The sequence below is a fragment of the Dermacentor andersoni genome, unplaced genomic scaffold, assembly GCF_023375885.2.
Source record: "Dermacentor andersoni unplaced genomic scaffold, qqDerAnde1_hic_scaffold ctg00000482.1, whole genome shotgun sequence".
NCBI lineage: Eukaryota > Metazoa > Arthropoda > Arachnida > Ixodida > Ixodidae > Dermacentor > Dermacentor andersoni.
This window is the reverse complement of record NW_027315166.1, coordinates 20,442-32,500: the sequence shown is the minus strand read 5'-3', so window position 1 is coordinate 32,500 and position 12,059 is coordinate 20,442. Positions and strand designations below refer to the sequence as shown.

Here is a 12,059-nt window from a genome sequence, read left to right as displayed (position 1 = left end):
ACGGGCCTGGCACCCACTCTGGGACAAGCCCCTGTCAGGGGGACTTGCACCGTCGCAAACACCCGAGAACGTCGCCTCCCATACACCACATTTCCCGACCGCCTGCAAGGACGGGGGATTCGGTGCTGGGCTCGGTCCCGTTTCGCTCGCAGCTACTCGGGGAATCCCTGTTGGTTTCTTTTCCTCCGCTTAGTGATATGCTTAAATTCAGCGGGTTGTCTCGCCTGATCTGAGGTCGACAACGGATACATCGCTTTCGCCCATTCCAGCACGACCGAGTACGACGCCCTGCCACGTCCTTACGGACGAGGCTGGCAGGCGGCACAACGCCTGCGCGCGTGCGTCATACGAGCGGTATGCCGAAAAGGACTCGACACGTTCGAAAACCCAGCGCCAACCGAGTGCGACGCCCTACCACGTCCTTCGCCCAACACGGAGCTACTTATAGACGAGGCTGGCAGGCGGTGAACCGCCTGCGCGCGTGCGGCGCACGAGCAGTTGCGTGGTAAGCGACCGTGTCTGAAGCCCAAACACCACCGAGGCAAAGATCGCCTTAGCAGCGCGCCGCTTCAGCGGGCACCGCAGGGGCGACTAAAACCTGGCGGGAGGCATCGTCTCGTGTAGCGTCGCCCCTGCCCCAACTGGAGTGGCCCAGTCTTTAGGGGACAGAGACTGCGAAGCACTTGGACCGACGGCGGACTACGACGGAACGCTTCAGCTCCGCCAACGGGGCACCCACGCTCTCGAAGGAGACATTTTCCGTTTCGCGGCAATTCTCCGCCGTGCCGTGACTCTTCTCGCTCGCAGACGGCGCTGTCGCGTCGAACCGCTTTCGGGGGCCACCCTTCTCCTCCCCGCTCCTCGCAAGAATCTGCCGATTCCCATTCCTGCGACGAAGCCCGGAAGGGCGCCCACACAGCTGCGGTGACGTGAACGAGCGACCAGCTCTGGAGCTCGACGTACTTCGAAGGCAAACAGCGCAAATTGCGATCGCGCTGGCTTTGCGCACGGCGCGGGAATCGGCCGGCGTTTCATTCCCACGTTTTCCGTGCACGCAAGCGTGCGCTTCCGACTCTCTCGCAAACGTGCGCGCTACATGGCAACAGACGTTCGCGCCTCGTGCTTGGACCGCTCTTTCCCTGCAGGTATCCGACTCCATCCTGCGGCGGTCTTACTAGAGGCGCGCACTCGTCACGCTGCAGTAGTATTGCCTCGTTTCCGTCTTTTCGAAGAATTGGCACAACGGTTTGCCACCGTCTCCCTCTCGTGAGGCCGCTGGCGCGTGGCTTTAGCGCTCAACGTACTGTCCATGATGCCGACGCGGTCAAAACGAGTCGACGGACGCACGTTCCCTGTGCGCCGAAGTCTCTCTTGATATGTGATCCGACCCTCAGACAGACGAAGCCAAGGGAAGACCCAAGGCCGCAATGTGCGTTCAAAGAATCAGTGCTCAGTGTGTCCTGCAATTCACACCAAGTCTCGCAGCTGGCTGCGTTCTTCATCGACCCGAGAACCGAGTGATCCACCGCTTAGAGTCGTGAAAAATAGTTTGTTCAATTCAGTACAGTACAACCAGGGTTTTAGGCACGTGGCGTCTCCCTGTGTGTGGTTTCGAAGAGCGCCTTTCGGCGTGCGCTCCTCCAGTCTCGCTCTTTCGGCGGCCGCGTCTCAGCAGCTGAAAGCCTAATGGCACTCCACTCCTGCTACTCGCGCGTGTGTTTTGCGCCCACGCCTTCCTCGCTTGCCCTCGAGGCACCTTATGCCGTTTGCGCGCACTCGAAGCCGGTTTTACCTGCCAACCATCCACCGGACCCGTGTGTCTCGTGTGCACGTTCACATCGCTCCACTAAAAATTGCAAAGAGCGACAGAGCCATGATTAGGGCTAAGCCGCTGTGGAGTCTTTAACGGCTACACGGCCACGGGCAGGGCTTCACCCCCATCGACGTGCTTCGCTTCAGTCAGCAGTAGGTTCATAGAAGGGCCTCAAACACACACACACTTTCGCATCGGCAGATCGCCGCAGCATAACCGCTGTTGATCCAACAGCCTACTTGAGACGAAAGACAAGAGCCCGGCGCGCGTACTCGCGCAGCTCTCCAAAACCACTCGGCCAGTGCCAGGGACGGCTCCCTGCGCCGGCGCCACAACAAGTCTACTTGAGGCGGAAGACGAAGCCAGCAAGGGCCTGGCCGCAAGTGCGTTCGAAACCGGGACTACAGTCCCTCGTCTGTCCGTACTTCCTCTTTCGACGTGCGGCGCCTTCCCAAAGCGCACAAGTCCGCTAACCGCAGAACGCTTCCGACGTAGCAAAGCCGCGTTTCCTTCGGTACTTCGCAGCAACGCCGCCTTTCCCTCGGCGGCGGGCGAATAGCCTGCAGACGTCGTCGCATTAAACCGCGATCTCGACACCTCGCGCGTCACGAGCAGGAGCCGACCGGCAGCCTCCGGCCCTTTCGGACTCGGTGGCATTTGCCGCGGAGGACGGGAGAGCACTTTAGGCCACGGTTCCTTCCGTACTTGGCAGCCGCACCCTCATACCGACAGTTCCATGACCGACCGAGCGCCACACCGTTCCTTTAGTACTTGGGTGGCAACAAAGTCGGGTCGTTACTCCATACTCGCCGCAGGAAGCGACCGGCAGCCGCCAGCCTTTTCAGACTCGGCAGCGTTTGCCGCGGAGGACGGGAGAGCGCTCGCACCACGGTTCCGTGTGTGTACTAAGCGGCAGCGGCATTAGCTCTCGACCGTCAGTTCCTTGACCGACCGCACGCTTCGCCGTTCCCCTCGTACTGGGCAAAGCAGCAGGTCGGGTCGTCTTACTCCCATTCCGCGCAAGAGCGCCAAAGCGGACAGAAAGCCCACCCAGTGTGCGTTACGCCGTTTCTACCCGCGGGCGCGGCCAAGCCAACCGTCCAAGGTTGCAGCCGGCGTCCACTGGGCGCAACAAATTTGGCACGGGGCGCCCCTCAAAATTCAGGCAGTCCCCGGCATGTTCGGGTATAGCCGTCCCCGCGTCCAAGCGGGGCCAGCGGCGGAAAGCGTCGGGCGCAGCGAGCTGCTTCACCCACACGGGGTAGAAACAATGGCGCTCGCCACCCTTCACAATCCGGTAATGATCCTTCCGCAGGTTCACCTACGGAAACCTTGTTACGACTTTTACTTCCTCTAAATGATCAAGTTTGGTCATCTTTCCAACAGACCGGCGCAACCGAAAGGCCGCGCCGGACATCGGTCCGAAGACCTCACTAAATCATTCAATCGGTAGTAGCGACGGGCGGTGTGTACAAAGGGCAGGGACGTAATCAACGCGAGCTTATGACTCGCGCTTACTGGGAATTCCTCGTTCAAGGGGAACAATTGCAAGCCCCTATCCCAATCACGAAAGAAGTTCCACGGGTTACCCAGTCCTTTCAGACAGGGATAAAGACACGCTGCTTCCTTCAGTGTAGCGCGCGTGCGGCCCCGGACATCTAAGGGCATCACAGACCTGTTATTGCTCTGTTTCGTGCGGCTAGGAGCCGCTTGTCCCTCTAAGAAGGTTGTAAGGTGCTGGGAACCCCGCACCTATTTAATAGGCTAGAGTCTCGTTCGTTATCGGAATTAACCAGACAAATCGCTCCACCAACTAAGAACGGCCATGCACCACCATCCACCGAATCAAGAAAGAGCTCTCAATCTGTCAATCCTCCCAGTGTCCGGGCCGGGTAAGTTTTCCCGTGTTGAGTCAAATTAAGCCGCAGGCTCCACTCCTGGTGGTGCCCTTCCGTCAATTCCTTTAAGTTTCAGCTTTGCAACCATACTTCCCCCGGAACCCAAACACTTTGGTTTCCCGGAAGCTGCCCGCCGAGTCATTTGAGTAACTCAGGCGGATCGCTGGTTGGCATCGTTTATGGTCAGAACTAGGGCGGTATCTGATCGCCTTCGAACCTCTGACTTTCGTTCTTGATCAAAGAAAACATTCTTGGCAAATGCTTTCGCAGTAGTTCGTCTTGCGACGGTCCAAGAATTTCACCTCTAGCGCCGCAATACGAATGCCCCCGTCTGTCCCTCTTAATCATTACCTCGTATTCCAAAAACCAACAGAACAGAAACGAGGTCTTGTTCTATTATTCCATGCAAGTTTATTCAGGCGACTCGCCTGCGTTGAGCACTCTAATTTTTTCAAAGTAAAAGCACCGGCCTTCTCGAGGCACACAATGAAGTGCACCAAGAAAGGACCGGCATGATGTTCAGTCCGAGCCGTCGCATCGGGTAGATGCACTACTCGTCTGGAACTGAGATCCAACTACGAGCTTTTTAACCGCAGCAGCTTTAGTATACGCTATTGGAGCTGGAATTACCGCGGCTGCTGGCACCAGACTTGCCCTCCAATTGATCCTCGTTAAAGGATTTAGAGTGTACTCATTTCAATTACGGGGCCTCAAAAGAGTCCCGTATTGTTATTTTTCGTCACTACCTCCCCGTGCCGGGAGTGGGTAATTTGCGCGCCTGCTGCCTTCCTTGGATGTGGTAGCCGTTTCTCAGGCTCCCTCTCCGGAATCGAACCCTGATTCTCCGTTACCCGTAACAACCATGGTAAGCAAGTAACCTACCATCGAAAGTTGATAAGGCAGACACTTGAAAGAAACGTCGCCGGCTCGTGGCCATGCGATCAGCACAAAGTTATCCAGAGTCACCACACAATACGGGCCGAAACCCGATCGATCTTGGTCTAATAAAAGCACCCGTCGCCCAAAGGGCTTCAGGCTCACTGCATGTATTAGCTCTAGAATTGCCACAGTTATCCAAGTAGGAAGAAACGATCTAAGGAACCATAACTGATTTAATGAGCCATTCGCGGTTTCGCCTTATTTCGGCATGTACTTAGACATGCATGGCTTAATCTTTGAGACAAGCATATGATTACTGGCAGGATCAACCAGGTAATCGTTCAACTGCGCGTCCAGCCTTTCAAGCAGGCCGGACGCCGTTTTTGCGATGCCGAGGCCACCTTCAGGCGCCCCAACACGCTTCGTTCTCGCAAAGGGTAGCACTTTGCACAGTCCGAGACGACGGCGTTCGAGCTCGCTACGGCGCCCTCCCCGCAGGGCCGGGTATCGCCACGCGGCAAGAAGCACGCAACATTCTCGATAGACCGGTTGTGTCGACTCGATCGCGGCTTGCGGTTTCTCTCGAGCCCGCAGCACTGGTGGACCGACCGACACTTGCAACGTAGCCGAGACGGCAAAGCCGCTAGGCGACGGGTCACGCCCGCGCCTTCGGCGCTTTCGTATTTGATTCGTCCGAGGACGATGCGGAACACACTTCGATATCGTGGAAAAAGCGTCGTCCGACAACCAGCCCCTAACGCATCAAGCGGATGAGGCTGCAGACGTCAGCTGTGGGATCCACGGGAGCGATACCGGGGACACGCTTGACGGGCACGAAGCCCGCCGCATATCAAACACCCAGGTCGCTTTGGGGGCGACTGCTCTCTGGGACCCCCATATAATAGCAGCGATAAGTACCCAGACCTCCATGGGGCCGTACTCGTGCCACTTTCGACGAGCGTTTGGCGAAAATCGTGCCGCCTCGTAACGCCGCGAGCAAGATTGAAAGCTTACGTCGGCAGCACAATGCCGAAGTCGTGAAAGCGCAGCGCGTCTACCGAATGCGCGAACGGCAATTTCTCGCTAATGGCCAGTACGGTTTCCTGCACAATTGCCTTTCTGTCGCCCTACGGGGCCCCCGGCCGATCGATTCGAGGCACGCTAGCACGGCCCCTTCGCCATTTCCGAGCACGAGTGCGAACAGTGCGGGCGGCGTGCTCGACGCCCCGGCTGACGTCGTTTCGGACTTTGTCTCTTCGCGTGCTCGCGGCAACGCCGCGGCCAACGACGACGTCTGCGCGGTTCTTTGCCGGTTCCCGGCGTGCTATAGTGCAGCCCTCTGCAGGGTGACACCGGCTCCGTCGTGGCCGTGCGGCGGCTTGTACGCAAAAGTTGCGTCAAAGGCGTCGCGCTCGCGCCGCCCCGGCACACGCGGTTTCGGACTTTGTCTCTTCCAGCGCTCGCGTAGTCGTGGGCACGATTGTCGACTTCGGAACGGTGCGCGGACACCGCCACGAGCACGCGCAAGACGAAAATCGCACTACGGTACAATGTCGGCCGGGGCCCTACGGCCCCTTACAGTAGCAGCGATAAGTGCCCAGACCTCCATGGGGCCGTACTCGTGCGACGCGGCGGCGTACTGCGCCGAGCCGAGCGCCAATATTTGGCTTTTGCAGGGCGGATTCGAGCTCTGGCGATTGCCGCGGTACCGCCGCTCACCGATTCAAGGCACGCTAGCGCGGCCCCTTCGCCATTTCCGAGCACGCGTGCGAACAGTGCGGGCGGCGTGCTCGACGCCCCGGCTGACGTCGTTTCGGACTTTGTCTCTTCGCGTGCTCGCGGCAACGCCGCGGCCAACGACGACGTCTGCGCGGTTCTTTGCCGGTTCCCGGCGTGCTATAGTGCAGCCCTCTGCAGGGTGACACCGGCTCCGTCGTGGCCGTGCGGCGGCTTGTACGCAAAAGTTGCGTCAAAGGCGTCGCGCTCGCGCCGCCCCGGCACACGCGGTTTCGGACTTTGTCTCTTCCAGCGCTCGCGTAGTCGTGGGCACGATTGTCGACGTCGGAACGGTGCGCGGACTACGCCACGAGCACGCGCAAGCCGAAAATCGCACTACGGTACAATGTCGGCCGGGGCCGTACGGCCCCTTACAGTAGCAGCGATAAGTGCCCAGACCTCCATGGGGCCGTACTCGTGCGACGCGGCCGCGTACTGCGCCGAGCCGAGCGCCAATATTTGGCTTTTGCAGGGCGGATTCGAGCTCTGGCGATCGCCGCGGTACCGCCGCTCACCGATTCAAGGCACGCTAGCGCGGCCCCTTCGCCATTTCCGAGCACGCGTGCGAACAGTGCGGGCGGCGTGCTCGACGCCCCGGCTGACGTCGTTTCGGACTTTGTCTCTTCGCGTGCTCGCGGCAACGCCGCGGCCAACGACGACGTCTGCGCGGTTCTTTGCCGGTTCCCGGCGTGCTATAGTGCAGCCCTCTGCAGGGTGACACCGGCTCCGTCGTGGCCGTGCGGCGGCTTGTACGCAAAAGTTGCGTCAAAGGCGTCGCGCTCGCGCCGCCCCGGCACACGCGGTTTCGGACTTTGTCTCTTCCAGCGCTCGCAACCATGTCGGGGCCGACGCCGACGACTGCGTGGTGTTTCAACGATTGCCGGCGTGACACAATGCAGCTGCGTGCGGGATGCCAGCGATTCCGTCGTGTCCGTGCGGCGGCTTGTACGCAAAAGTTGCGTCAAAGGCGTCGCGCTCGCGCCGCCCCGGCACACGCGGTTTCGGACTTTGTCTCTTCCAGCGCTCGCGTAGTCGTGGGCACGATTGTCGACGTCGGAACGGTGCGCGGACTACGCCACGAGCACGCGCAAGCCGAAAATCGCACTACGGTACAATGTCGGCCGGGGCCGTACGGCCCCTTACAGTAGCAGCGATAAGTGCCCAGACCTCCATGGGGCCGTACTCGTGCGACGCGGCGGCGTACTGCGCCGAGCCGAGCGCCAATATTTGGCTTTTGCAGGGCGGATTCGAGCTCTGGCGATCGCCGCGGTACCGCCGCTCACCGATTCAAGGCACGCTAGCGCGGCCCCTTCGCCATTTCCGAGCACGCGTGCGAACAGTGCGGGCGGCGTGCTCGACGCCCCGGCTGACGTCGTTTCGGACTTTGTCTCTTCGCGTGCTCGCGGCAACGCCGCGGCCAACGACGACGTCTGCGCGGTTCTTTGCCGGTTCCCGGCGTGCTATAGTGCAGCCCTCTGCAGGGTGACACCGGCTCCGTCGTGGCCGTGCGGCGGCTTGTACGCAAAAGTTGCGTCAAAGGCGTCGCGCTCGCGCCGCCCCGGCACACGCGGTTTCGGACTTTGTCTCTTCCAGCGCTCGCGTAGTCGTGGGCACGATTGTCGACTTCGGAACGGTGCGCGGACACCGCCACGAGCACGCGCAAGACGAAAATCGCACTACGGTACAATGTCGGCCGGGGCCGTACGGCCCCTTACAGTAGCAGCGATAAGTGCCCAGACCTCCATGGGGCCGTACTCGTGCGACGCGGCGGCGTACTGCGCCGAGCCGAGCGCCTATATTTGGCTTTTGCAGGGCGGATTCGAGCTCTGGCGATTGCCGCGGTACCGCCGCTCACCGATTCAAGGCACGCTAGCGCGGCCCCTTCGCCATTTCCGAGCACGCGTGCGAACAGTGCGGGCGGCGTGCTCGACGCCCCGGCTGACGTCGTTTCGGACTTTGTCTCTTCGCGTGCTCGCGGCAACGCCGCGGCCAACGACGACGTCTGCGCGGTTCTTTGCCGGTTCCCGGCGTGCTATAGTGCAGCCCTCTGCAGGGTGACACCGGCTCCGTCGTGTCCGTGCGGCGGCTTGTACGCAAAAGTTGCGTCAAAGGCGTCGCGCTCGCGCCGCCCCGGCACACGCGGTTTCGGACTTTGTCTCTTCCAGCGCTCGCAACCATGTCGGGGCCGACGCCGACGACTGCGTGGTGTTTCAACGATTGCCGGCGTGACACAATGCAGCTGCGTGCGGGATGCCAGCGATTCCGTCGTGGCGGTGCGGCGGCTTGTACGCAAAAGTTGCGTCAAAGGCGTCGCGCTCGCACCGCCCCGGCACACGTGGTTTCGGACTTTGTCTCTTCGAGCGCTCGCAGCGATGTCGAGGCGATCGCTTACGTCTGCACGGTTTCCGGTGTGCTACAATGCAGCAGTCTGCCGCACTACACCTCTTGGTTGCCGAGGCCAGCACGGCAATTTACTGAAGCGAGCGCATTGCGCCCAGGCGGCAGCGGACTTTGTGCTTTCGGGAGTGCTCTTGCTGTAAAATTTGAACGGCTGCAGCTGCGCGAAGCAAGTGTACCTATTTTCACTCTCTCTCTGTCTGCCTTTGAGGCGACTGTAATTTCACTTTAAACGCAACTGGAGGCGGGAGCAACCTGATGAGAGTAGGTGGACTTCGGTACATGTTGTAATTTAGAAATTGCTTTCAAGCTTTGAGGACATACACCTTCGCGCCATCTGCTTTCCCCGTCTCTTTGGCACTTTATAGTATGTGCTGCATGCTCTGCATTCCAAAGAAACACGCCTGTGTCTCTCCCTCTCTCACGTTCTTCTTCTTTTTGTAGCTGCTGTTGTAGAAGATGCTATGCTCTTTAATCGCTGTAACATAGAGTGCTTGCACAAGCCAACAACTGTTGCGCGTTTTTTTTTTTTTTTTTTCTCTTCCCAAGACGTTTCTGCCATTATTCACTAACTCTCGTTCTTAGTATGCAATGGAGCGTTAGCTCGCGCCATCTACCTTTCTTTCTGTATTGCAAAGTCCGCAGGTTTTCCTAGTTCCGTACACAGATGGCGCTAATGCGTTTTGGCGCCAGGTTCGAACGACCTCGCTGTACTCGTGTTTCCCATTTGAATGTTTCAAAGGGGTTTGCGACAGGGGGTGGTTCTTGTGCAAGGCTGAGCTTTCCAGCTGCGTTTAAGCTATGCTAGCATGTGTGCGTATATATATATATATATATATATAAATACACAAACACACACACACACACACACACACACACATGCATATATACATACACACACACGGTAATGGTAAAGATGATGAGGTAGCACTTTTTTTTTTTTTTTTACAATGCCTGTGTTTCAGATGGCGATCTTTCTCCCCTCTATGTTTCCGGTGGGAAGGAGTGTGCAGCGTTTTCTATATTTATTTTGTCATTCACTTCTATGTTGCTCGTCTTCGTACATGGGGCATGCTACCTAATTCTACCGGTCGAATCGACACGTTGCGATCCGTCCCGGCCTGTGCCGTATCAAAATTTTCAGTGGGCCTTGCGGTAAATAAAAAGAAATGAAGGAAATGCGCGTAGTATATTACAATTGCACACGGGCTTGAAACGAAGCCCTCAAGGAAGGTCACCTTGAGCGGTCGCATTCAGACGGAAGTAAGCATTCCCCTGGCGCGTTTTTTTCCGCTCGCCTGTTCCGTTTTCTACGAGGTTGCCTTGGTTGGTTTCGCGTTACAAGCAAGCTTGCACTCGGGTCTCGTTTCTACGCGACAGCGTTTCGTTAACAGCGAAAGACTGAGGCGTTGCGAGTTCATCCGTGAGATAGGGAGCGTTGAGTCTGTACACAGGCTGAATTTTATAATATTGCCCACGCTGTTGCTGAGGTTACCCATGTCGGCAGGGCGCCCACAAGGCAGTAGTACAATGAAGTGAAGTGAAGGACATCGCTTCTCGGCCTTTTGGCTAAGATCAAAGTGTAGTATCTGTTCTTATCAGCTTAATATCTGATACGGGTTCTATATGGACCCACGATATTAAACCTATTTTTGGAAGTTGGCGGAGTGCTTGAAGCCTGCTTCACCTCCGCCGCAGGTCGGCCCGGTATTGCACTACCTCCGGGATCGGCCCCGCTCACTTAGGTGAGACTTCATTCAATCAAAATGAAGAGCACAAGCTCAACGCGAGCAGTGACTTGACACGCACCATTCCTATACTACACGCAACGATGCCGGTTCGCGGACCACGAGAGTAATTAAACTGCCACTCCATCTGTGTGTAGCGTCGCACTTGTTGCGTCGCAAATGGGACAGCCGCTCCAGCAAATTTCTAGTTATGGGCTTCGAGAAAAATTAATGAAAGCAAAAGAAAGAACCAGAATTCCTATTTGTCCGATGTCTCTGAATGATTGTCTCCTGTAAAGAGCCACTTGGGGGGATGGGGGGTAGGATTAGCCGTGGGGTTCGCAATCAATATGAATCCCACTCAAAGCCAACACTGGATTTTGGAGTTCACTATCGCTTGGATCCGTAAACCACCGCGGCCACGCAAGCTCGCCCTGCCGCCGAAATCCGCTGCCCAAGTGGAAGAAAGATTCCCTATGAAAGAAAAATAGAGTGCCCGATTTCTGGCAACTACTGTGCAGCCTTTGTGTACACATTTTCGCAGCAGTGGGACCGAGCGCCTCGAAAACAAACTTGTCGTATGCCCAAATGTGGCGAAATATATTCAAGGGTTAAAAGGTGCCTCATCTTTCTAACCTGTATGTTACGAAGACCTGTTGCTACCTTTTCATCATGAACATCATCATCATCATCATCCTGGCTACGCCCACTGCAGGGCAAAGGCATCTGCCATGATCCTCCAAGTACCCCGGTCAGGTGCCGATTGTCGCCATGTAGTCCCTAATCTAATCTGCCCTCCTAACTTTCTGCCACCCCCTGCTACGCTTCCCTCCTCTTGGAATTCAGTCTGTAACCCTTAATGGCCACCGGTTATCTTCCCCCCAGATTGCATGCCCTGCGCATGCCCATTTGTTTTTCCTGGTTTAAACTTTGGTGTCATTAACGAGCGTTTCTTCTCGCACACCCCAATCTGCTCTATTCCGATCCCCCCGTGACGCCACACCCATCATCCTTCTTTCCAGAGCCCGTTGCGTCGCCCTCAGTTACCCTTCGGTAATCCTCAAAGCTTTTTGTTGGGGCACTCGTGGCATCTTTCTCGTTTAATGAAGTCAAATTTTTTTCAGTTTTGGGGGAAAACTCAATGAGCTAGGCGCGATTGTGTCCCTGGCGCCGCTCTCAACAAGATGGCGGCGCCCATGCTTTTTGCCTGCAGGTTCGGCCCTACGCAGAACACGCCTGCCGGGCAGTGTAGCCACGTTGAAGGGGCAAAGCGTAGTGCAGTGAAGCGCTTGCTCGGGCGAAAAACGCAAATATGAGCCAAACAGGAATTTCCATTATTGGAAATTCCAGTTCAGTTTGCGCATTGCGTTCGCCTAAGGTAAAGAACACAAATGCGAGTGCCACAGCAGTCAAGTCAAAGCTTAGGATTGCGTATCATTTTTTTTTTTTTTTTTCTTTTCGTGCCTTTTACTCCTGGCCTGCGTGGCCCTAGCGCGCATGCACACGAAAGTAATGAAATGCTGAAAACACGAAATAATGCGGTGCGGCTGTATCATATCTATTTTGTGC

At 57.2% G+C, this 12,059-nt stretch overlaps 4 non-coding genes across 4 annotated transcripts in view; 1 reads left to right on the top strand and 3 right to left on the bottom strand.

Moving 5' to 3' along the window:
- Positions 1 to 238, bottom strand: part of LOC140214579 (large subunit ribosomal RNA) — a 3,959-nt gene extending 3,721 nt beyond the window's left edge. Inside the window, exon 1 of the ribosomal RNA XR_011891516.1 lies at positions 1 to 238. This exon is cut by the window's left edge and continues 3,721 nt beyond it. This is a non-coding gene — a ribosomal RNA (large subunit ribosomal RNA).
- A 1,146-nt stretch (positions 239 to 1,384) lies between these two features.
- Positions 1,385 to 1,537, bottom strand: LOC140214581 (5.8S ribosomal RNA). The gene has a single exon (XR_011891518.1). It is a non-coding gene; the product is annotated as a 5.8S ribosomal RNA (ribosomal RNA).
- Positions 1,538 to 3,111: 1,574 nt separating this feature from the next.
- LOC140214576 (small subunit ribosomal RNA) lies at positions 3,112 to 4,926 on the bottom strand. Its single transcript, XR_011891513.1, has one exon. It is a non-coding gene; the product is annotated as a small subunit ribosomal RNA (ribosomal RNA).
- A 5,386-nt stretch (positions 4,927 to 10,312) lies between these two features.
- Positions 10,313 to 10,504, top strand: LOC140214584 (U2 spliceosomal RNA). The gene has a single exon (XR_011891521.1). It is a non-coding gene; the product is annotated as a U2 spliceosomal RNA (small nuclear RNA).
- Positions 10,505 to 12,059: the final 1,555 nt, after the last annotated feature.